Below are 24,630 nucleotides of genomic sequence, written 5' to 3' on the forward strand. Positions count from 1 at the left end.
AGCCATGGCAGCAAATTAAGTTGAATATATCAATTAGGAAAGTTGAGTCATGCTTCTGTACTGTAATCACAGAAAAACTGAGATGTGCACACCACACACACTCATACTCAGAAGCTGAGTGGAGCCCCATAAATCCAAGATATGGAAAAGGCTCCCCCTGGTGGAGCTGCCTGAATTTCCCCAGGAACTACCAGCCCCAGCTCAAGCCAAAACCCAAGCAATCTGCTATCTCATGCAAGATTGGAAGGCTATCCTTTACTTCAGGGCCAAGTTACACTCCTGGCATTCTCTGTCCTGAAATGACACCCAGTTCCAGGAAGAACTGGTTTCTGGGACAAACTTTCACAGACACCCAGGAGACAGTCTGGCTGAGCGGGTTGCCCAGTATGTCTGGTGGTAGAGAACACTGCTTCTCAACCCCACTGGGTTGACCACAGGCCCCACCCCTGGCAAAGGGGAGCCAGGGCCACAGGGTGAGGGTGGACGCTGTTGTTCATGCTCCTGAATTCACAGCCAGGAAGAAGGAGGCCTCCCAGGACAGGGCTTTGCTCTGTTTACAGTAGGTGCCCCATTTCTCCAGTTTTGATTTCACATTTTCAGTTACCCATGGTCAACCACAGCACAAAAATACTAAGTAGAAAATCCCAGAAATAAAAAAATCTGTAAGTTTTAAGTATCTTTTATTACAGTATGTTGTTAAAATTGTTTTATTATTTTTTATTGTGCTTAACTAATAAATTTCATAACAGGTATATATGTACAGTATACAAAACACAAATATATAGAGCATTTGTTACCCTTCAGAGGTCCACTGGATCCTGGAATGTCTTCCCCAATGGATAAAAGATGACTACTGTGTATTTTAAAGGAGATCCTGCTTCATATGCAGTTCCTGTCTATAGTACCTTGCCTGTGCCACTGAGAAACAGCCTAGTTCAGCAGAAGGGAGTCAGCTGGGACCATGCATGTGCCCTGCCTTCATCTAGAAGCAACTGTTGACAGGATCAAAGTGGACATTGGACAGTTTACTCTAGAAACATAACTACACATTGCCTTGGATGCATGCTGGTTTTCCAGTGCACCATTGTTTTCTGAGGGAGAGGAGTCTATCACACATATAACTTCTAGACATTCATCCAAAAACCAGGTCACTTCCAGGTGCTGGATCTACCTTGGCTTGAGAGTTCATGATGATAGATTGGCATGAAGCTTCGAAGCAGAATCCCCTCCTAGTGCTGCCACCCCGGGGCTCCTCTCACATGACCTGTGGTGGGCGGTGGAAGGGATCATTATACCACTTCTTCAGTTCTCAACTTCAGTAACTTCTATAGAGCTTTCTCCTGCCTGATCCAGCTTTGAGAAAGTGATTAGAGAAAATCATTAGAGTAGTCCCAGAATACACAATGTAAGCTACAATAATTAATGGTTATAGCAAAATAGATACACAAGTGAAACAGCATTGATAGCCTAGGAGCTTCCAATATAGAGCAATGATAGACACAATATTAGAAAAAAACGAAAAAGCCACACTTAACAAAGAAGAAATATCCCTAAAAAATATTCACAGGAATGGAATATGAATGGAGAACATGATCAGGGTTAAAGCTGTATCTGGACTTTGGATCCAGCCAAGGGCAACTGGGAGTTCAAGTCCTGACAATAAGAAAGAAATATATTGCCCAATGAGATCCAGGACCAGCATCATGTTCACTACTCAAAAATCAGGGGCTGGGAATCACCTTTTCCTTACCCCTCTACCTCTTCAAGGGAGATGGCTGAATAAAATAAGTGATTACTAACTTTGCCTGGGAAGGTGGTCTAGAGAGGCCTGCACATACCCAAAGGGCCTACACCTGGATTTCACTCAGCCTCTCAGGGCCTGGGGCTGTAACTGAGTCATCCCCACAATAATCCCAGGGCAAAAGCCCTGGCTGCCACCTAAGATCTCACACTGGACACCTACCCCTGGATAAGACAATTGCATAGTTAGTAGACAGGGAGAAATAAGACAATAGAGAGAAAAAAAAATCTAGAATCCTGTGTCAAAGTAAAAAAAATGGGCTGGGGATGTGGCTCAATGGTTGAGAGTCCCTGGATTCAACCCCAAGTGTCAAACAAAACAAAATAACAATACCACCCCCCATACATTTTAGTACAGTTTTCTTAATCACAGTGTTTTTATAGCAAAATAGACACACATATATGGGTTCAATCCTCCATATAAATAACTAACAGTTAGCAAGCCTAGGGCTGAGGTTGTGGCTCAATGGTAGAACGCTCTCCTAACACCGGTGAGGCATCAGGTTCCATCCTCAGCACCACATAAAAATAGAGGCATTGTATCCACCTACAACTAAAAAAATATATTAAAAAAAAAAAGTAGACAAGCCTAAAATTTAGGCACAAAGGCATTCTTGTTAAATCCTGCATCAGAAAAATATAATTCAGCAAGTGATTCAGGAGAAATGATTATTTTGGGAAATACATATATATGTAAATCCTCCTCTTATGTAATACACCCCCAAAAAATCCAAATATTTTTTAATCTCTGAAAAAGAGAAAACGTTCTAAGTTGGCTAAAAGAAGAAAATGGGCCAACAAAACAAAGGAATAGACTGATAAATCTGACCACAAAAGTTTTAATTTTTATACCTAATAGAAAAAAATGAAACACAAATAAACGAGGAAAATGTTGGCAGCACGGGCAGTGAATCCAGACTTTCCAGGTAAGACCTTGGACAAGTTACTTGACCTCCCCATGATCCTATTTCCTCCATACAATGAGACTGATAATTACCCTTGGCCTCAAAGTGGGTTAGGATTAACTGAATTGCTACATGCCCAGCTGGTAGAATAGTAACTAGCATATAGCAAGCACTCCAGAGCTTTATTTTATACATGTGAGGCGTGGACATTTCAATTCATAATAGAACATAACCAATTTACAATGATCATGAAAAATTCAATTTAATTCATAATAAAAAAAATGGTTAAAAGGGCAAGTATTGCTTCCCTAACTATGGGGGTCATATTCCTAAAAACACTGTGATTAAGAAAACTGTACTAGGGCTGGGGATGTGGCTCAAGCAGTAACGCGCTTGCCTGGCATGCGCGGGGCGCGGGGTTTGATCCTCAGCACCACATAAAATAAAATAAAGATGTTGTGTCCACCGAAAATTGAAAAATAAATATTAAAAAAAAAAAGAAAACTGTACTAAAATGTATGGGGGGTGGTATTGTTATTTTGTTTTGTTTGACACTGGGGGTTGAATCCAGGGACTCTCAACCACTAAGCTTCATCCCCAGCCCTTTTTATTTTTTATTTTAGGACAGGCTCTCACTAAGTTGCTGAGGTTGGCCTCTAACTCAAGATTCTCCTGTCTTAGCCTCCAGAGTCACTGGAATTATAGGTGGTGCTACTGTGCCAGGCTCATATGTGTTTGATATTTTTAAAAGTTCTACTTTTTCATACTTTACTAAAATAAACTCATAAAGAGATTTTTTAAAAAAAATTTTTTAGTTGTAGTTGGACACAATACCTTTGCTTTATTTATTTATTTTTATGTGGTGCTGAGGATTGAACCCAAGGCCCTCGCATGTGCTAGGCGAGCGCTCTACCACTGAGCCACAACTCCAGCTCATAGAGATTATCAGTTTTACAGAACTTAGATTAGAAACTGTTACTGAGCAGTTCCCATCCATTAGTCTACCCTCACTGGGGAGAAGCTGTCCATTGGCCTCCCTCTCCTTTAGATGGTGCACACTATTAAGTGGGCCTACAAGAAAGGACTATGAGGGGCTGGGATTGTGGCTCAGCAGTAGAGCACTCACCTAGCACGTTCCAGGCCCTGGGCTCGATCCTCAGCACCACATAAAAATAAATAAATAAAGGTATTGTGTCCAACTACAACTAAAAAATAAAAAAATAAAAATAAAAAAGAAAGGACTATGTTGTTTGTTTGCAAAGGGATCTTCAAGTGAGCACTCAGTGTCTTTCCAGTCACTGGTGGTTGTAGATAATGGCAATTATGCAACAGAGAAAATATGACCCAGGCAGAATGTGCAGTATGTGCCATGGAAAATTGTCCTCAGAGACACTCACCCTGTCTGGAATGAGCCAGTAGTCCCAGGCCAAGGATTCAGATTTGCTAGACCTGTGTATGGGCCAGGTTTAGGCCAAGCTCATGCCTTTGCAAGGCTCCCAAGGTGGTTTCGATGTGCACCCACCTGTGGTGAAGTGAACCTGTGGATGGAGTCAGATCAGGGAAGGGAGAGACTTGGCTTCTACTCTTGCTCCTTCACTGCCTTGCAGTTTGATTACAGACTAAGGTTTCCATTTCCTAGGTTTCAGTTTCCTCCTTTTGCTATAAAGGGGAAGAGTCGGGCTAAAGTGGGATCCTAATTCTGTTGCTGAAAGCTAGGTCCTTTTTCCTGATGCCAATCCAATAACGAGGACATGGTTTTGAGAAAAAAGGAAAAAGTTTATTGCTTTGCTAGCAAAGGAGAAACACACAGGGGACTCCTGTCTCAAAGGCTGTGATTCTTCCCACTAGCAGGAACAGGGGGTTTTTATAGAGGTGATTCAGAGAAAATGAGGGAAGAGATCAGGCAGAAGAAAATCAGGGAAAAGAAGACCAGGGAGAAGGTCAGGGAAAAGAAGCCTGGGAAAAAGGAAAAAAAAAAAAAAGAAACATGTAAGTTTCAAAACCACAAAGAATCTCATCAAAGCATCAAGTGAACCCGTTACAATTCTATGACAAAGCAACGCAATATGTAAGAAAGAACTCTAGCCTGGGAAGAGGCCCCTGGAACTGGTGTTCCTTCCACATTCTTCTTCCCCTTATAAAGAGGGGTCCTTCCTACTCTGAAATCTGTCTCCCATCTGTTCCTACCACCACCCACCATCGCTCCTCTCAACTCATCCCCCTTCACTGAGACACTTTCCACAGCCTCCCGATTATTCCTCACCCATACCAACTTGAGCTCCACCCTGCCAACTCACTGCCTCTGATGCACATCCTTCACTGACCCCGTCCCAAAATGACAGTATCCCAGGTGCCAGAAGATTCTCACCTCAATTCTGTCTCTGCCTTTTTACAAGGATGAATTTGTTCCACCTTACATGACAGTCATGTTAGTAGGTCCTCATGATCCTGGTAATCACTGGTGAGTAATTTACATTTTTGTAAAGTAGTTCCCATTAAGCTGCCTTCTTTTCCTTTTTCAGCAAATCTTCAATATTTTTTTCCTTTGTATAAGAAATAGACCTGGCTGTTATCATGAAGTTTTGCCATTTTGACTTATTCTTCATAATCAAAAGAATATTTTTAATGGAATTCTGCTGTCAGTGGGAGCACATCTATACCCACATATGTGGGCAATGGGTGCTCCCTAGGGTGATCATCCTGCTCCTAAAAAAAAAAAAAAAAAAACCAACAATGAAATTAGGCCAGGTGTGATCATGCATACCTGTAATTACAGCGGCTCAGAGATTGAGGCAGGAGGATTGCGAGTTCAAAGCCAGCCTCAGCAAAAAGTGAGGTGTTAAGCAACTCAGTGAGACCCTGTCTCTAAATAAAACATAGAATAGGGATGGGGATATGGTTCAGTGGTTGAGTGCCCCTTAGTTCAATCCCTGGTACAAAAAAATAAATAAAAAATAAAGAAAGCTCTGGAACTCTGCTTTATTTACTGTTTATTCCCATCTCCTATATGGTGCCTGGGCTATTTCTTGAATGAAATGAATCCATCATGAATGAATGCAGAAAGAAATAATCCTTAGGGTCAAAACTATATAGAAGCATACAACAAGGACTAAATGTTTTCCCTTTCTCAGTCCCCTTCTTGCTATAACCCAAGTCTCACAAGCACCAAATCATATCATCTAATCTAATCTAAGATGCTTAATTCTACTCATCCTCAGACTCCAAGGGTCTGAGGATCAGCACTTCTCACAAGATGTGGTGCATATTTTAGCCCAACCGTATTATCAGTAAACCCTTGTCACCCTCTTCATCCACTCTGGGACTCAGTGTCTCAGTATTGAAAACTTCACAATAAAGGAAGGTACCTGTTAGAGGCAGGCAGACAAGCTCACTTTGCATCTTACTCTTGGGGTAGCTTTTTATACACTTGCAGGGAAAGGTCATCTTCAGAATTTCAAGGATAGAAAATGATTTGTCTGTACTTTTATGGCCAGAGAACCATGGAAATGTCAACTAGCACTTAGAACAACAGAGGGAATGTGCTTCCTCGGGGGCATTTTCAGCATTCTTTGTCTGGGTTTCTTTTGTTTTTTGAGTGCCCACCTCTTTTTTCTTTTCTTTTCCTTTTGTTCAGTTTTGCCATCTAGTGGCCAAAATAAACTAGTGCAATTATACCCTATTCAGTGGGCTGGAATAGGGTCTTTGTAACTAAAAAAGTGAGCATGTGTCCTTCCCCCTCTTTATTTCACCCAGTTTCTATTAGAACATGTCACTCGATTCATAAGGAATACCAAGACCTTAACCTCAATGTGTCTGGATCCCTACAGGGGTCAAGGTAAAGAAGTTTAGTTTTGGTTCAAGAGAAGCTGGTTATGATAAAAGGGAAAAGAAGAACAAGTGAGGGATGGGTCCCGTGCTCATGGCCAGTGGTGACTTCTTCCAGGTGGCAGGGGGAGAGCAGAATCCTTTGCAAGACTCTGGCTTCTCAGTAGGAAAGATGGCATTGACCAGAAAAGGGCAGAATGGTCATTGGTAAGAGGGAATAGGAGCCCAAAACCCAAAACAGAACATAAGAGAAACTTTAATTGCTCTAAATGTGTTCAAACTGGCTGGTCTGACTGAGTGACATCCCAGAGTACCAAAACCAAGATTAACCAAGAATATTACCAATCACAACCCACAGTCTTCAAGGAACCACAGAGAAGCAGAGAGGTGTTCGAAAGCTGGAGATAGTGAAGCTCTGACTTCCAAACATGGAAAACAGATCAATGTCAAAAATGACCGATCAATGACCTTGACAATGACTTTAGGGAAAAACCCTCAAATGAGATTCAAAAAGGTGTTTTATGTATCCTGAGAACTAAATGTGACCACCAGGGGGCCCTGGCAGATAAGGAAAGGGTAGGTCACACCAGCTTGTTCTGTCATCTTGTCAGAGTCACTAAAGGAGGAGGCAGTATAGTAGACCGAGGGGCTGTCTTTTGCTAAAGTCTTTCATAACATCCAAAATTATATTCTTCTGGAGCAGATGGAGAAATGGAATAGTTTAGAAGACATTGGAATTGGTTAAATGACAGTATCCCAGGTGCCAGAAGATTCTCACCTCAATTCTGTCCTGTTCAATGTTTTTAGCACGTCTTGGGCATTATATAGAATGTATATATATGGGAGGAAAAATTTAAAGAAATAGAAAATCCACTGGATTCTAGAATCAGTACACGAAATGGTCCTCAACAGACCAAATAGATAGTAATATGATGAAGTGAGTCTTTCCTCTCTACTTCAGGCCCCATGCTCTTGTTTTATGAGTTTTGCCTGGGGTTTCTCCTCAGTTGTCACCTGTGCTACAACTTCTCCCAAATCCTACCCATGGTGGGCGAAGAGCATCTTTCCCCCCATAATATCAAAGATTCCTCCTTTTACCTCTCCAGTGATTGGTCCTCACCCAGTGCTGGAACTGAAGTGAGGCAGGTGTTCCTCACTCCTGGCCACCTCCCAAGACCAGTGGAGACTCATCCCCATAAATATATCTTCAACCTAATCTCAGACAATGGGAAACAATTTCCTATTCTATGTCAGTCACTCTTCCTGGACCCTAAAGTCCATCCTTCCCTTCCTCCCTAAGACATTACTCCATCATTAACTGTACTCTTTCCAGTATCTTCAAGCAGTCCTCTGTAATGGCCCTTCCTACTCTTTTTTTTTAAATGACTCTCTTTCCCACACCCACTTCTGAATCAACTCTTTTTGGAAGGAAGGGTACTGAGGATTGAAGCCAGGGACACTTTACCACTGAGCCATATCCCCAGTCCTTTTTAAAAATTTGTTTTATTTTGAGCCTGTAAATTGCTTAGGACCTCATTAAGTTGCTGAGACTGGCCTTGAAATTGCAATCCTCCTGTCTTTGCTTCCCCTGGGATAATAGGCATGTGCCACTGCACCCAGCTGAATCAAACTCTTGAAAAGACTTGTTTCCACCATTCTCTGTCAGAGACTGGATTCTGGAGGCAGACTGTGAGTTGGGGATACAAGATGCTGATTAGAAATCAACACCTTGGAAGTCATGACAAGGAAGAAGGACCAGGCAGAGGGAGAAGTTAAATCGAGCAGCAGGCCCAGCCACATCTTCCATTACTCTTAAGAGAACTTTGAGGAGTATCACCCATCAGAACAAACCCAAATGGGCCAAAAGAGCCAAGCACCTGGCCTTGCTTAGGCCCCACATGGGGCTGCCCGGGTAGAGTGTGTGAGGAGGGCCAGACACCTTTGCAGCAGAGGACCTGAAGGAGCTAGTGGCTGGAGGCTGTCTGCTGACTGCTATCTCCACAGCTGGGCAACATTCTCAATCCTTGAGAAGGATCTAAGCAGTGTATCTTCGTGACCACCATGTTCTCCTTACTTCTCATTTTTCCCTGGCACCATTAAACTCCACCTTCTGTCTCTACTTTTATTCTTTGCCCCACTCCAAATCCAATGGGCACTTTGTGATTTTTATTGTACAGGAGAAACTGCATCCATCAGGACTTCTCTCTCTCTCTCTCTCTCTCTCTCTGAAATCTTGACTCCTATAGCTTCCTTTGTCTTCCTCTCCAACCTCTTCTTAACCTCCTCAGCCATGCCTTACTGGTTCCTTCAGGGGTCATGTCTTCCTCCACACCCTCTCAGGGTGATCTCACCACTGTCAATGTTTAATTCCCATTTATATGCAATGATTCTGAAACCTATTCTCCAGCCCACCCTCTTTCCTAATCTGAGTCTCATATCCAGTTAGCTGCTGGACATCTCCATGCTGAGGCCATTGGAAGAGTGAAGTTCTACTTCTTCTCACTGTGTTCTCACTCTGAAGAAAGCCAACTCTTTTCAAGTGTGAGAATTGAGGGATCCTCTTCATGAACCTATTCTGTTGAGCTTCTCTTGAAGACAGCAAACCTGGCCCACTCCCATTTGGGCTTGTGTTTGAAAACATTTTGAACAATATCAAGGACTCTGCATATGGAGACTTGCATCACTAATGTGTAAATAGCCGATGCTGGGTTCGAGCCTGAAAGAAGAGTCATCACCGGTTACACCCTCTACCTGCCTAATCAGGTATGAACCTCTGACTCAGCGAGTCCCCAGGAAATAGTTATTCAGAATTTCCTTATTATTATAGGTGATGAAAGGTGATAGTATTGCTTATATTTCTTCTGAAGAAAAGAGTTCTTTCAGCAAATGGGTTTTAGCCATACTTTTTGTTCCCAAGCCTATACCTGTGTGGCAGAATAGGTATAAGAAAGGCATTTCTTTTTTTTTTAATATTTATTTTTTTAGTTGTAGTTGAACACAATATTTTTATTTTATTTATTTTTATGTGGTGCTAAGGATCAAACCCAGGACCTCGAACATGCTAGGCGAGCATTCCACCACTGAGCCACAACCCCAGTCTCAAGAAAGGAATTTCTCAAGGAGAATTACCTCCACTTTATTTAAAAGTATTGTGTGTTCCTTATACATTATTGTGTGTTTGAGATTATATATCTCTTTCACAAACACACACACACACATACATATCTTCCTAAATTGGAATTCCAGCTGAATTCAGTGAATAATTAGTGAGCAAGTACAATGTGTCAAGGGCAGGGCTGAGTACAGGGTAGTCCCTGCTTTAAGGAATCTAAAGACTTGGGCAAGGACTGAGTCTTAATGCAAGCACATGCCAGTTTCCCAGTGGTCACAAAAACCATAGCAACTTGTGCTATGGTATGAGTTCCAGAGTAGGAAAATGTCACCATCAAAGTTGACTTCATAAAGCCTTCTGAGAAAGATCAGATTCCAAGGAGTGAGCACCAGATAGAAATAAGCAGCAAACATCCTGCAGTGGTATACTTCTATAATCCCAGCAACTGAGGAGGCTGAGGCAGGAGGATTTCAAATTCAAGTAATTTAGCAAGACCGTATCTCAAGATTTTTTTAAATAAAAAAATTAATTAAAAAAAGAATTATGACACACAAGGAATCAAGAGGAAGGAATGACATTAGGCAAAAAACTACCAAAAGAATATCTTCAGAAAATGACAGAATAAACAAAGACCAATAATAGGGAAGTTTTCTCAGAGCCAAGGCCAAAGTCTGGAACTATGGAAATACCCTGGGAGGTTAGAAAGGGGCAAGGTCAAAGGAGAGATTACTAAAATAATATTGTTCTAAGGAAGTGAGTAGAAAAGGCCAAATGACTGTTCCCTTACCCTTTTGCAGACTCCAGCTCAGACCCAACTTCTTCTTGGACTTTCCTTTTCCATCATCATGGGCAGGATGAGCAGGATGGTGTTGATAGTTCCTTGACCCCACCTCCATCTAGCTCCCCAAGGAGGACAGTGTCCACCTGGAAAGAGATTGCTGGGCTGTTCATCTGACTCTTCTGGTTGGGCAGAATGCTGTCTCTAATGTTGCTCAACTGGGTTCTTCCCAGCTATCCTAGTTCTAAGTAAGAACACTCCAGTCCAGGGGCACTCTACCATTCAACTATATCCCCAGCCCCTTTTTATTTTTTCTTTTGAGAAAAAATTCTGGCTGAATTCCCCCAGGCTGGTCTCAAACTTGGTATCTCCCTCCATGCCCTGCTTAGTCCTTTTTCTTAAATTAAGGATATAAAGATCAAGGACAAAGATATTCTGGGCCTGACATCCTCTCAAGGCAAGATGAGATGCAGAGCTTTCCAATTTGCTTTGGGAAGACTCTAAAAATAATGAGGAATCAGGTGCAGTGGTAGCACAAACCTGTAATCATAGCTTGGGTGAATGAGGCAGGAGGATTGAAAATTTAAGGCCAGCCTGGGCGATTTATCAAGATCCTGTTTTAAAATATTTTTTTTTAAAAGGGGTTAGGGATGTAGCTCAGGGAGAGAGTAACTACTCTAGCATGGGCAAGGCGCTGGGTTCAATCCCCAATACTGGAGAAGAGGAGGGGACTGAAGAGAAATAGGGATTCTGGTAATAGAACTGCTAATGAGTTTAGGGTTTTTTACACATTATGCAAAAAAAATTCCCATTTTACAGAAAAGGAAACTGGAACTCAAAGATGCATTGTCCAATTCTCCTATGTGAGGAGAAGAGACCTGGGACTAACATGGGCATCTTTTGCATATATGTATGGATTTTGTGTCTGGGAAGCAATCTGGGGAAGCAGCTTGAAGACCGAGCGCAGATCAGACTCTGTTGACCCAGCTACATGGAGAAAAGTTGTGCTACTTAACCTTATAACCTTATATTTAGCTTCTGAGTAACAAAAACCCAATACAACAATGTAACCAAAAAGGCATTTAAATGTTTCATGTATCATGAAGACTAGGGTAGGCAGGCCAGGGCTGATAGAGCTGCTTAAAAGAGTCACCAAGTCCCAGCAGCTCAGGGGGCTGAGACAGGAGGATCACGAGTTCAAAGCCATCCTCAGCAACAGCCAGGCGCTGAGCAACTCAGTGAGACCCTGTCTCTAAATAAAATACAAAATAGGTCTGGGGATGTGCCTCAGTGATTAAATGCCCCTGAGTTCAATCCCCTGTACCCCTCCCAAAAAAAGGAAGAGTCACCAAGGATCCAGGCTCTTGCTTGACATCTTCACAACTATATTCTACACCTTCAGGCCTCTCATTCCAGGCAAAAAGGAGGAGGGAAAACAAAAGATGCGTTCCAGATGAATCTATTTCTTTGTTTTCTTTCTTTCTTTTTCTTCTATTTTTTTTTTTTTGGGGGGGGGGTACTAGGGATTGAACTCAGGGGCACTCAACCACTGAGCCACAACCCCAGCCCAACTTTGTATTTTATTAGAGACAGGGTCTCACTGAGTTGCTTAGCACATCGATGTTGCTCAGCCTGGCTTTGAACTTGCCATCCTCCTGTCTCAGCCTTCCCAGCTGCTGTCATTACAGACGTGCACCACCACACCACACCTGGCTTTTTTTCTTCTATTTCTTAACCAGGAAAGCAGTTGTCTCCCTGAAAGCTCTACCAAGCAGACTCATTAGCCAAATAGTCATGTGGCCACTTCCGGATGCAGGGGACTCTGGGAAATTATTTCTAAGTAGGCACAATGACACCACAGACAAAATTGAGATCTGGAGGGAGAAAAAGATGATGAGTCTGAGGCCATCAGTTATGTCTGGCAGAGTTTATCAAGATGTGCAGCCAAAAGAGAAGACACAGGAGCTGCTGAAACAGGACATTCAGAGGAATGAGGAGGCGATACTAGAGTAATCTAGTAAGCCACCTGCAGTGGCTTGCAGTGGCTTGTCCTGTTTCTGTGGGCGTCAGCATGAGGCTGACAGGAGAGAATGGGTTGTTTTTCTTGGCTTGGACTCCAAACATTCCCCCGGTTCCAAGTCTGGGTTCTTTCTGCTGCCCACCACTTTTGCAAACCATGTTCAGTAACCCTTGGACATCCCCTGGAGGGGCCTCTGGGGGCTCTGATGACTCTCCAGGCAGGTGTACAGAAGGCAGGGCTCAATTCCTTGGTCTTCTTTACCTAAAGGTATTTCCTTTCTAAAGTGTGTGTGTGTGTGTGTGTGTGTGTGTGTGTGTTGTGGTGTTAGGGATAGAATCAAGGCCTCCCACATGCTAGCAAGAGCTCTTCCACTGAGCTATCTCAACATCTCCCTCTTTTTCTTAGGAGCTTATTATTGTACAGCAGTATTAGGTTCCTAGCCAAATAGGAGGCACAGAGATATCCCATGTATTCCTGCCCCCACCACACGCATAGCCTTCCCCCACCAGAGTAATGTATTTGTTACAATTGATGGACCTACACTGACATCATTATTACCCAGAATCCATAGCTTATATTACGTTCACTCTGTTCTGCTCCAGCGCTGCCCCTGTTTCCTTCCTTCCTTCCTTCCTTCCTTCCTTCCTTCCTTCCTTCCTTCCTTCCTTCCTTCCTTCCTTTCTTCCTTCCTTCCTTCCTTCCTTCCTTCCTTCCTTCCTTCCATATCAGAGATTGAAATTAGGGGCACTTAACCACTGAGCCTCATCCCCAGCCCTTTTTATTTTTTATTTTGAGACAGGGTCTTGCTCAGTTGCTTAGGGCTTCTCTACATGGCTGAAGCTGGGATTACAGGCATGCACCACTACACCCACCTTAAATTTTATTTTGAGACATGGTCTCACTAAATTATCCAGGATCCCCTGGAATTTGTGACCCTCCTGCCACAGCCTTTCAGGATGCTGGGATTGAACCCAGAGGTGTGAACTATTCACATGGGGCTCCACAAATAGCTCTTCCCAATTTGGTGTCTGCATTAAAATAAAGCAAGAGAAATTAAAGGCAAACAAACAAAAAGGTGAGAGGGAGACATAAAAGAAGGACAAGGAAATCTAATTTTAATTTAAAGTTCTACATACTTTTTCAGGACTGTCACTCCCCAAGCCAGTCTCCCTCCCAGGTCTGCTGCTCCTGTAACTCTGGAAAATTTGTAAATCTTAGTGTTACTGTAAATTCACTCACTTACAACAATGATGTTCTTCATTGTTAATTAGGCCACCAGTCAATAGATGAAGCAAAGAGAAATGCAATATTTTAAGAAATCTGTAATTTAGGGGACTTTCCAGTGTTCTCCATTGATCAGATAATAAGGACCATGTTAACCTAAGAACCAACCTGATGTCATCTTTACATGTCTTCCCATACCTACCAAGTTTTCTTTAAAAGAGTCGGAATCCCCCCAAAATTCATCTTTCACTCTCAAGATAGTTCATATTCTCCCTCGAATATATATTCCTTGCTTTCCTAAATAAATCTCTAAGCGTCCACTGTTGAAATTCTTTTCCATCAAGTATGTCAAGGACCCCCACAGGTCCTGAGGAATTCCTGGAGTAGGGGGAATGTGCATTCCCTCTTCCAGAAACATCTCTTCTATCACAAGAAAACGCTACTTTCTAAAATGAGGAAGCCAGAGGTCAGACATCTGCAGAGGCAATTTGTAAATGAGCAGTGAACTGGGATATTCCAGAAGGTTCCATAGGGGAGTTCAGGATCTATTCCAGGTGAGGTGGGTTCCATCCCTTGGCAGCAGGTCCAGGGAAACGGCATCCTAACAGAAGGGGTGGGTCTGAACTGAAGAATAGAAGGTGTCTGCTTTCAGCTTACTTTCATTCAGTAGTCTGAAATTGGATGGAAGAAAGAAAAAAGCAAAAGAGGAGTCTCAGTGGTGACTGGAAGGTCAGTGGCTCTCAGGACAAGTGGAGGAATTCACTACTGATCACTGTGCAGGACAGATAGCTGTGAGCAGTCTACTGAGAACCTTTGTGTGCATTAAAAAAAAAAAAAACCTATCAGGTATTGTGGTAATCCCAGTGACTCAGGAAGCTAAAACAGGATGATAGCAAGTTTGAGGCCAGCCTCAGCACCCTAAGTAACTTAGCGAACCCTGTCTCAAAATTTTAGAAATCAATAAATTAATTAAAAAGGCTGAGCATGTCTTAGAATAAATAAATAATTTTTTAAAAAGACTGAGCATGTGGCTCAGTGGTTAAGCACAACTGAGTTCAATTTCCATTACCCCCCCCCCCAAAAAAAAAAGATCAGGGTGGATAGAGTAGGAAAGGCACTTCCTCTGGGCATAGGCAGCTCACAGGCGTACAAGTTTCGCAACAAAGTTTTGTGCAAGTTAGAAAGAGGGGCCCCTTCCTCTGGGCAGTATCCTTTGCTTTACATCCTAGTGTGAGACCAAGGGAGCCCAGCACAGCCCCATCCACTGCTTTTGCTGGAGTTCATGGGCAGGACACAAGATGCTCAACTTTGCTTGTGACCTGGGTTATCTGTTGGAGTGCATGACCAGCTAGGGACATAGCCTTGGAAAAAAGGAAGAAGAGGATGGAGATTCTTCCTTCTCTCTCTTTGGCCCTTGTTGTGATGTGCTGGACACAAGTTCCTGTGTACACACACACACACACACACACACACGTGCACAAAATCAGGAGTATTTGGGATAGAACTTAAATTACATCTAAAAATAGGACAATTGTCAGGTTAGGGAGGTTCTTACTACTCACAATTCCTAAAATTAAATGTAATTATATCTTGGAAACCCAACAAATAGACAGCAAACATGAAATCAAATAATCAGAGTTTGGTAAAGATTAAAGAAGCTCATGTTACTCCCATAAATAAACAGAGAAGAAAGCCAAGGGCCAATATAAAGAGCTCTGTATAATTCTAAAGCTGTAAGCCTTCTGGAGGTAGGGAAGAGCCAACTTGCAGAGATCCAATATCTATTCTTCCATTCCTTCTTCTAATTGAACCCTAATTTTATTTGAATTAGCAAAATTCTATGTTTAATTTGTGTGTGTGTGTGCCACTGCCTGGCAAGAAATGGGATTCTTGAGTCAGCCAGGTGATGCACACCTGTAATCCCAGCAACTAGGAAGACTGAGGAAGGAGGATAGAAAGTTTGAGGCCAGCCTCAGCAATTTAGCAAGACCCTAAGTAACTTAGCAAGACCCTGTCTCAAAATAAAAAATAAAAACAGCCGAGGATATGATTCAGTGGTTAAACGTTTCTGGGTTCAATCCCCAGTACAAAAAAAAAAAAAAAAGATAGAATCAGCCCCAAGAGTAGTGGTTTAGAAGGGTGGAGGGAGCCCAGAGTTGTAAAGTAGCCAGGATTCATTTTAGTCAACTATGAGACATGCAGACACAAATAAGAAGATGACTGTCGGGAAGGAAGACATTTACGCAGTTTTCTAGAAACAGGAGGGGGCTGTAGGAGGAAGTACCTGGGTCAGTTAGAGGGCAGAGAATGAAGGGGAAATGTGAACCAGAACCCTTATTGCAGTTTCCACTGGCAGGAACTAGTGAGGCAGAGAGAGCAAGCAGTTTTAGGATTGGCTAGTTTGAATAATTTCAGCAGACTCGGAAACATAGGGCTGAGTCCCAGATTGGTCAATTTTCATATGACAGGTGAATTATTTACTTCTAGTAATTCCCTAGTCCTAGGATGCACAGTCAGTAAGGTCCCAAGGTTTCAAAGATTCATGATATAGATCTAGCAAACATGGTTAATTACTCTGGATTCTTGCCAAAAATATTGTGGTATACTAGAACACCTGTTCTCACCTATAGATTTATTTTAAATGCAGAAAAATTAAACTCCTAGTATTTTTATTTTTTTAATGCCATGTTTTTCATGTTTCTATTACTAATAGGTAGATGCTGTCTCCCCTGTTGATTCTTCCTCCGCATGGCCTAGTAACCATTTCTCAGCTCTCGCCCAAATAAATTAATTATTGGTCATACAAAACAAAGTGCAAAGCAAGGATTTTCTTTTTTTCTTTTTTCTTTCTTTCTTGGTGCTGAGAACTGAACTCAGGGCCTCCCACTTGCTGCTACTCAAGCACTCTACTACTGAGCTACATTCCCAGCCCAAGAAATTGATTCTTTTTTTTTTTTAATAGAGTGAGTGAAAATACTGTTTTTTAAGAGAGAGAGAGAGAGAGAATTTTAATATTTATTTTTTAGTTTTCGGCGGACACAACATCTTTGTTTGTATGTGGGGCTGAGGATCGAACCCGGGCCGCACACATGCCAGGCTAGCGCGCTACCGCTTGAGCCACATCCCCAGCCCAAGGAATTGATTCTTAAGAGAGTAACTACTATCATTGGAGCTCAGGTACATCACTGTTGAAAAAAAAAAAAACAACTGATTTTTCATATTTTTCTGAAGATTGAAGTTTTAGGATTGCAGTTTGGGGACTGGCTAGTTTGAATAAGTTCAGAATTTTAGAACTGGTCCTGAAGTTATTTAACCTTACAGCAATGTATTAAATACTAACTTCACATGAACAAAAGGTGGAACAAGGATATATGGAGAAATGGGGGGGGGGGGGTACGGGAGGAGAAATGGGTGAGAGACCCTAGGCGGTGTATAGCAAGGTTGTAAACTCCCCCACCTGCAGAAGCAAGGCAGGAACTGTAAATACGGTAACTGTGTGGGAGTAAGAAAAATCAAGCTCTTGCTGTCTCTTTTTATTACTAAATAAAATTTGTCTTCTACAGGGAAAAAAAAAAAAAGCTAAGCTAAATGATAAATGGTAATTAGGGAGGCCAGAGGTGTGGACTCCTGTGAGCCAGGGTGGGCAGCCACTGCCCTGCTCCACTGACAACCAATGGTGAATGAGGGCCCTGTGCTGCCAGTTAGTTGTTTTGTTTTGTTTTGTTTTGAAGCTGGAATTCTGAATTGTTATGTGAAATCTACAATTCCTAAAAGTTGAGATGGAAGACAATATTTTGTGGGTTGTTTTTACTGTTGTTGTTTTGTTTTGCAGTACTAGAGACTGAACCTAGGGACGCTCCACTGTAACAAAGGTCCACTTTATGCTTTGAATATAGCCCTTGCTGCTCTGCCACCGCAACTTGTTTTTAAAATAGTCCTGTTTCTTTCTCCTCCTCTCTCCCTGATCTCTCCCCCTCCCAAATTTCAGGGGAAACAGGGTTATCTTTCTTCCCCATCCTAAATAGAGTTATCTGTTCTTGAGCACACACCCATCACAGGAATGAAGTAATTCAAACTTTGGGGATGGCACCAGAAGGTCTCAGAAATGACTCCCTCACAAATTAACAAGTGAATTACAACTCCAACAGAGAGCATGTGGAATGTAGCCTTGGAATCGCCTCTTTAAAAGCCCCCTGTTCTTCTTGATGGGCAGAATCACAGTCTCTGGAACAGGAACCCCTGTGTTTCTCCTTTGCCAAAAAAGCAATTAAACTTATTTTTCTTTTTTCTCAAAATCGTGTCCTTATTATTGAATTGGCATCAGGGACAAGGACTGAGCTTTCAGTAATAATACCACTGAGCTATGTCCCCAGCCCTTTTTATTTTTATTTTGGAACAGGGTCTTACCCAGGTTACCCTGACTGGCCTTGAAATTGAGATCCTGGTGCCTCAGCCTCCCAAGTGGGATTATAGGTGTGCACCACAGCACCTAGCTAAAGATTTTATGTGTGTGCATACAAGTGAGTGTGTGTGTATATATATATATATATATATATATATATATTTTTTTTTTTTTTTTTTTTTTTTTTTTTTTAATGCGGGTCGAGTGGTAACCACAGATTGAGCCCAAGAGCACTTAAACCACTGGGCCACATCCCCAGCCCTTTTTTTGTATTTTATTTTGAGACATGGTCTTGCTGAGTTGCTTAGGGTCTTGACAAATTGCTGAGGCTGGCTTTGAACTCATAATCCTCCTGCCTCAGCCTCCAGAGCTGCTGGGATTACAGGCATGCACCGCCATGCCCAGCTAAAGAAAATATTTTGGATAAACATTCTCTAGCAAGTATGTTTCTGTTGACCAGATATTGAGGCAGCAGGCCATCTGCTTTCACCCTCTTCAGGGCTGAATAAATGAGATAAAAAGTTGTTGCAAAGAAAAGAAGAAAAGTAAGAACCTATCTGAAAATATGACAGAGGAGTAGATTGTAAACAAGAGAACAAGATGGTAGAGTAAAAAAGAAGAAAAAACAGATGGAAAGAAAAATGTTGATGAATGTAACTTAAAAAAAAGATTGGGAGGGAATGAACAAGAGAGGAAGATGGAGAAGAAGGTGAGAAAACGAGGAACTTTGAAGAAGTAGTAAGTAGTGGAACTGCTGTTGGTAGAGGGTGGGAATTTCATCATTCAACACAGTTGAAAATATGCAGGCACCATGAAGAGAGAACATGGCTCTATATGGTGAAAGGGAAGCCCACAAATCTCTCAGTCTTTGAAAATCACTTTTACTTTTGACAGTCAAGTAACTCGGGCCCTTATTTTTCTACAGCTGCAGGAAGTCCAAGGTCCTGGCCCTGACCCAGGAAGTACCACCATTTTCCTGGACAATATCACCTCTTTCTTCTCATTTCTCAGTACCTTTCTTCCCTGACAAGCTGACAGTGGGCTAGCAGGTTACCTCAGATTCAATGGGTAGGCCACTCAAGAAAGGGAATTAAAGTTTAGAGTAGGGGACAAGCAGTATTCCATATAAGAGAAGACTGTTGCTAAAATGATCTCTTCTCAGGGTGCCTCAGTCAGGATATATCCTTTGCTCAAGGAAAACTCCATTTCTCTTCATTGTGTTTGGAAATGGAGAACTGTCTGGTCAGACTCTGCCTTTATTTTATATACTTAAAGGACACATTGAAGAGTTTTCTCCCACAAAAAAAGCCCTGTCAGCTAGGCTTGGGAGGCTGAGGCAGGAGGATCACAAGTTTAAGGGCAGCTTCAGCAACTTAGTCTCAAAATTTTAAAAAACAGGGGCTGGGGTTGTAGCTCAGTGGTAGAGTGCTTGCCTAGCATGTGTGAAGCACTGCATTCAATCCTCAGCACCACATAAAAAAATAAATGAATAAAATAAAGATAAAAAATAAAAAACATTTTTAAGGGCTGGGGATGTGGCTCAAGCGGTAGCGCGCTCGCCTGGCATGCGTGCAGCCTGGGTTCGATCCTCAGCACCACATATAAACAAAGATGTTGTGTCCGCCAAAAACTAAAAAAATAAATAAATATTTTTTAAAAAAAAGAACATTTTTTTAAAAAAGGGCTGTCTGGGGCTGGTGAAGCCAGATTTAAAGTTAGGTAGTCAGTGTAGTTAGGTAAATCGGGTCTAATATCAAGTCAGATCCAAAATGGAGGCCATGTTTAGAATGAATTCCAGGAAAAGTTGAACAACTCTTGGAATGTTAATGAAGTCTGGGAAAAGCCCAAGGCCAAAGCCCATCCCAAAGAAGTGTTAAAGAACAGCCCCCAGCAAACTTGAAGGTGCTGACTCAGAAGTCCTTCCTGACCAGATTACCTCTTTGGCCCACCTGTGTCCCACCCCTCGGGCCTTCCCACCTACATTCCATCACTGAAAGAACTATAAAAAGGGGAAACAACCGCACTTCCACGGATTCCATCTCTGGGCCTTCTTTCTCCGGGAGAAGTCTTTTCTTCTGTTCTTTAATAAACTTCTATTTTCCACTCTGACCTTGCCTCGGCGTGCTTCGGGGAAGCAAGGACTCGTCACCAGTCAACAGCGGTAAAACACTGGGGTTGTGGCTCAGTGGTAGAACGCTCACCTCACACATGAGAGACCCTGGGTTCGATCCTCAGCACCACATAAAAATAAATAAACAAAATAAAGATATTGTGTCAATGTATAACTAAAAAAATTAAAAAGTGGGGGGCTGGGGATGTGGCTCAGAGATTAAGCACCCCTGAGTTCAATCCTTAGTAGCAAAAGGAAAAAAAAAAGTCCCTAGAAGACTGTGGAATTTAAAAGTCTATACTTGATGACAGAGAGGAGTTTTCTCCTCTCTGCCAGGCCACTGTCCCATGGCTGTTCATATTCTGAATGGCCCTCTAGTTCTCTTCAAGGCCTCCTATTTACCTTATTCACCTGTGGATTCTTAACAAAGCCCAACCTGAAGAGGTTGTCCTTTGCAATGAAAAACCAGCCTGTATCTCAGAGCAAAGCCTGTCCAAGGAAGGGACATGACCTTTGTCCTTGGAAAGACCCACAGAGCACTCCTAGGCACATTCCCACCCTCCTAAGTGGTTTATCTACAAATAACAGGAGAGATCTGCTGCACCAGGTGTCCCTGACTTAGTCAGGCTAGATGGAGACCCATAGTAACCCCCTAGCAGCCACCAATCAGCATGAGACAGGGAAACACCTGGGATGCCAGATGACCCTCCCAGTAGTTTATGGTATTGGGAAACCATGTAGTTCAGCAGGAACACCCCTCTCTTGGCTTAAACCAATCAGTTCAAACGAATTCCCTTCTTATAGTAACCAATCACCCCTACCCAACTTGTTCCCGCCAGTGAATGTGCTAACCATGTTTTAGAGTTGTTATCTGATTTTCCCAAGGTGTGTGATGATTTGCTAAGAGATGCTGTGAGGTATGTGGGGGTCCCTGCCTTCTCCAAAGAATGTATAAAACTGCTGCAAACCCTGGGGCTCGGGGGCTCTCAGTGTCACCAGTTGCTGTGTATGCGCGCGGAGGACTGAGCTAGCTCGCAATAAACACCTCTTTGCTGCTTACATCGATCTTGGTCTCTGGTGGTCTTTGGGGGTCCCGATTTAGAGCATAACAGCAACCTGAAAGAGCTGAATATCTCCTTCATCTTAGCTGATTTGTAGAAAGCTGTCCAGTTTTTGTTCTTTTTGTTTTCCAAGTTGAAAGGAGGGTTGAGGATGTATGAAAATACAAGGAAAATTACCATGGAGACAACCTTGAAAGAGCTTTTCTAAATGGATCAGGAGGTTCAAGGGAAGACTCATGCAGGATTCCAGCTGCTGCGTAGGAATGTGAACATTAGTTACCTTCTGATGACAGGCAGAAGGACAGATAATAACTTTGTGCCTGGGAGGCTCAAGATGCATATCAAGATCTGGGTGTGGTGACACACACTTATAATCCTAGTGACCTAGAAGGCTGAGGCAAGAGAATAATAAGTTCTAGGTCGGCCTCAGCAATTTAGCCAGACCCTATCTCAAAATTTAAAAAGAAAAATGGCTGGGGATGTAGGCTCAGTAGTACCACTGAGCTACAATCTAGATTCAATCTCTAGTACCCCCCCCAAAAAAAAAAGAGACTATTGGACTTTGTTTTATGGACATTTTCCTAACTTTATGCATTCTTTTCTTCGTCTTCTATTGGTCATGTAGCTTCTGTCTCACAGCATCTGTTCTCACCTTCAACAGAAGTTTCCCTACAAAAGTATTTTTACTGCCTTAACACTTTTGCTCAATGCAACCTCCCACTTTCCCTGCCTTCTTTGGAACAATGATTAAGAGCTATCTGAATCTGTGTTTCTCCTGAATCGCAACCCCTAACCCAAATAAAGTCTTTTATACATTTACAGTTTCTGAGTTTGGATTGAAGAGATGCTTGAATACCAAATGGAAATGTATGCACATACAGCAGCAGAAAGATTAGTTCAGGTCCTGGATTCACTAGATGAAATGTTCAGAGAACAAAACTTATCTGATAAGAGATAAGCAACAGAAAATGACCAGCCTGTGTCCCTTTATCAACAATCCAGATGCAAAAGAACTGAAACTACTTTTCTGGATACAATCTCTTTTCTGTGTTTTTAAAGAACAGTAATCCAGGCCTCTCCCAGCTACCTGCCCAGCAAGCTCTGGCCCTGTGGTTTTAACTACAAATCTGCTCTGTCTATGCCTCCTCTACTGCTGCCCTTTCATCTCCATTAACATTCCTTTTCCCTTCCTTTTTTTTGGGGGAGAGGTGGGAGTACCAGGGATTGAATTTAGGGGCACTTCACTGAGCCACATCCCCAGCCTTAGTTTTATTTTTTAGGGACAGGGTCTCACTGAGTTGCTTAGCACCTCACTGTTGCTGAGGCTGGCTTTGATCTTGCAATCTTCCTGCCTCAGCCTCCTGAGCCACTGGGATTACATAGGTGTGCACCACCACACCCAGATCCCCTTCCTTTTTCATCTATTCAACCATCCAACAGATATTTGAAGAGGTCTCGTGTATACCAGGTCCCATGTAGGTAACTGAATAAAAGATGGGCGAGTTGGAGTCCCTCCAGGACCAAGGATCCTTACAGCCCTTACAGATCCTTACATAGTGACTATAGAGACAACCCCACTGCCCACATCAGAGCTGAGCAGATGTGGACAGTTAAGTAAAGTGAGGTTAAATCTTTAGATTGAAAGCTGAACAGAAATACAGGCCACTGTGAACATTTTATCATGGAGCATTCCAATTTAGGGCTTTTGAGCCAGGAATATGGTACCATAGAGACCTAAACTTACTACTTACTCAATGTGTGACCTTATGGCTGAGCCTCTGTTCTTTTCTGGAAATAAAAACCCTAGCTAACTAGTAGGTCAAGATTAGATGATTTACTCCATATAAAGCACTTATCACAGTGTTTGGCACCAGTTATAGAAAATAGCTTCTAAGCCCTCTAAGAAGGAAGCGGTGGTGCATGCCTGTAATCCTAGTGGCTTGAGAGGCTGAGGAAGGAGGATTGCAAGTTTGAAGTCAACCTCGGCAATTTAGAGAGGGAGGCCCTAAGCAACTTAGCTCATGCTGTCTCAAAACAAAATATAAAAAGTGCTGGGGATGTGATGTAGTTCAGTGGTTAAGCACCCCTGGGTTCCATCCCCAGTACTCAAAAAAAAAAAAAAAAAGCCACTTAATGGGAGCTGGTGTTAATTACATGGATCTGCCCCAGGTGTTCTGAACATCCTGAGAGAAAAGAAGTTCCGGTCTCTACCTCACTCCTCCCTTCCTTCCTCTGCCCACTCCTCTCCCTCCACTGCTACCAGTCATCTCCAGTTAGAAACCTGGCACTTCCTACCTAGAAACCAAGAGCAGGAGATGGGTAGGTACAGGAAACATGGGTTGTCAACAAAAACTGAGCTCACTCAACACATGTGAGCACCTGTTCCCCTTTCAAGCAGCTCTTCTCCACCCCACCCTCACTCCTAAAGCAGAGCTGAGCTCCCCTGGGCATCTTTACAGGATCTGCTCTAGTTTAATCAGCTTTAGGATAGGTCTTCAGAGCATTCTTCCTCAAGCCCAAAAGGTCAGAACTCCTTTGAACTGTTGGAAAAACACTATGCAGAAATCACAGAATCCAAAAAAGAAAAACAGGCAGTAAAACAGATCCAAATGCAGGGAGTTGAACAGATGTTGACTTTGATCCATGTCCAGTTTTGACCAAGCCAGGAAAAAAAAATAACATGTCCCGGAAAAGTCAAGTTGAAGGCAGAGAAAAAAAGCTAGCAATATCAAGCTTTTGAAGAAGAAAAGTTTTGATTCCTTTATCATTTTATACTATACAATATCAGGGGAAATGAGGTAAATTCTTCTATAACTTGGGAGTAGAAAAGACTTTCATAACTATGGATAAAAGTTCAGCTGCAGCTGAAGGGAAAGATGTAAAAACTTAAAAGCAAAAATTTGTGGAAGCTAGGGGTGATTTCTCAGCAGTAGAGCATTTGCTTAGCATATGTGTGGCCCTGAATTCCAACTCCGGAACTCCAGCACTGTTTTAAAAAAAAATAATGTAGGGAAAACATTACCCTAAGTAAAGTAAAAAGACAAATAGCAAACATCACAGGCAAATGTTTCCTTTTTAATAAAGAGCTTCTAAATCTAAAGGAAAACAACCAACTTAATTGAAAAATTGTGCAAGAGACACAAACAGTTCTCAGAAAAAAAAAAAAAAAAGGAATGGGAAGGACTTTATAACATGTAAAAAGATTAGATGTCAACCTTGCCTTTTTTTTGGCACCAGGAACTTGAACCCAGGGGGGCTTAACCACTGAGCCTCATCCCCAGCCATTTTTATTTTTTATTTTGAGACACGGTCAAAGTTGCTTAGGGCCTCGGTAAGTTGCTGAGGCTGGCTTTGAACTTGCAATCCTCCCTCAGCATCACTCCTGGTTCAACT

General features: G+C 42.4%; 1 long non-coding RNA gene across 2 annotated transcripts; it reads right to left on the minus strand.

Annotated features, from left to right (window-relative positions):
- Window positions 1-683: 683 nt before the first annotated feature.
- LOC114081603 (uncharacterized) lies at window positions 684-14,399 on the minus strand. 2 transcript variants are annotated; one of them, XR_011707770.1, is made up of 6 exons: window positions 13,577-14,399; window positions 13,313-13,468; window positions 10,430-10,566; window positions 5,074-5,411; window positions 4,103-4,661; window positions 684-1,353 (listed from the first exon to the last, which is right to left on the minus strand). It is a non-coding gene; the product is annotated as an uncharacterized lncRNA (long non-coding RNA). The 2 variants fall into 2 exon arrangements; XR_003580829.2 differs by lacking the exon at window positions 13,313-13,468.
- Window positions 14,400-24,630: the final 10,231 nt, after the last annotated feature.

The sequence above is a fragment of the Marmota flaviventris genome, chromosome 6, assembly GCF_047511675.1.
Source record: "Marmota flaviventris isolate mMarFla1 chromosome 6, mMarFla1.hap1, whole genome shotgun sequence".
Taxonomy (NCBI): domain Eukaryota; kingdom Metazoa; phylum Chordata; class Mammalia; order Rodentia; family Sciuridae; genus Marmota; species Marmota flaviventris.